Source organism: Vicia villosa, unplaced genomic scaffold (assembly GCF_029867415.1).
Source record: "Vicia villosa cultivar HV-30 ecotype Madison, WI unplaced genomic scaffold, Vvil1.0 ctg.003070F_1_1, whole genome shotgun sequence".
NCBI lineage: Eukaryota > Viridiplantae > Streptophyta > Magnoliopsida > Fabales > Fabaceae > Vicia > Vicia villosa.
In genome coordinates this window covers 172,108-173,229 of record NW_026706106.1, presented here as the reverse complement: position 1 = coordinate 173,229, position 1,122 = coordinate 172,108, and positions in this window count along the sequence as shown.

The window sequence follows — 1,122 nt, the reverse complement described above, 5'->3', positions numbered from 1 at the left end:
GAATTATCCAGCAGTACGGCCAACAGGCTGGGACGATGACATTAATAATGTCTGAGTCTTCGTTCTTCGAAAAGATTTCGGCTTACGTGGCCGAGAACAAAAGGAAGGCGGCTCTCGAAGCCGAACTATCAAATGCAAAGATGGACGCAGTTCTAACCAAAAAAGGAGTAACAGAGTTAGAGATGCATACGAGTTTCGAATTCTCTGAAGACCCGGTTCAAGTCGAAAAGATCGTGAGAGAAGAATCGAGTCAAAGGTTAGATGCAATTTACGACGAAGAACCTTTGGGATTTGAAAAAGACCCAATGGCGTCGAACATAAAGATGTTGGCTCAAGATCCACTTGAAGAAGTAAATCTTGGAGACAAGGATCAAAAAAGAATAACATACATCAGCGCGAAACTAGAACCAGAACTAAAAGTAACGGTCATTAAAATGTTGAAAGAAAACAGAGATTGTTTTGCTTGGGATTATGATGAGATGCCTGGTCTAGGAAGAGACTTGGTCAAATTGAAACTACCAATAAAAGAAGGGAAGAAGCCTGTAAAGCAAACTCCCAGGAGATTCGCGCCAGAAATTCATTCGAAGATTAAAGCAGAGGTCGAAAGGCTTCTACGTTGCAAGTTTATCCAAACTACAAGGTATGTTGAATGGATTGCTAATATAGTACCTGTAATTAAAAATAATGGTTCATTAAGAGTATGCATAGACTTTCGTGATCTTAATGCAGCCACTCCTAAAGACGAATATCCCATGCCTGTAGCAGAAATGCTAGTAGACTCAGCCGCATGCTTCGAGTATTTGAGCATGTTGGATGGATATTCTGGATACAATCAGATCTTTATTGCAGAAGATGATGTATCCAAAACAGCATTTCGTTGCCCAGGGGCAATAGGCACTTACGAATGGGTCGTAATGCCTTTTGGTTTAAAAAATGCTGGGGCAACTTATGAAAGAGCAATGAATTCTATATTCCATGACTTCATAGAAACATTCATGCAAGTATATATAGATGACATTGTGGTAAAATCTACCTCGGGTATGAGTCATCTCGATCATTTGAGCCAATCATTCGAAAGAATGAGGAAACATGGCTTGAAGATGAACCCCCTCAAATGTGCTT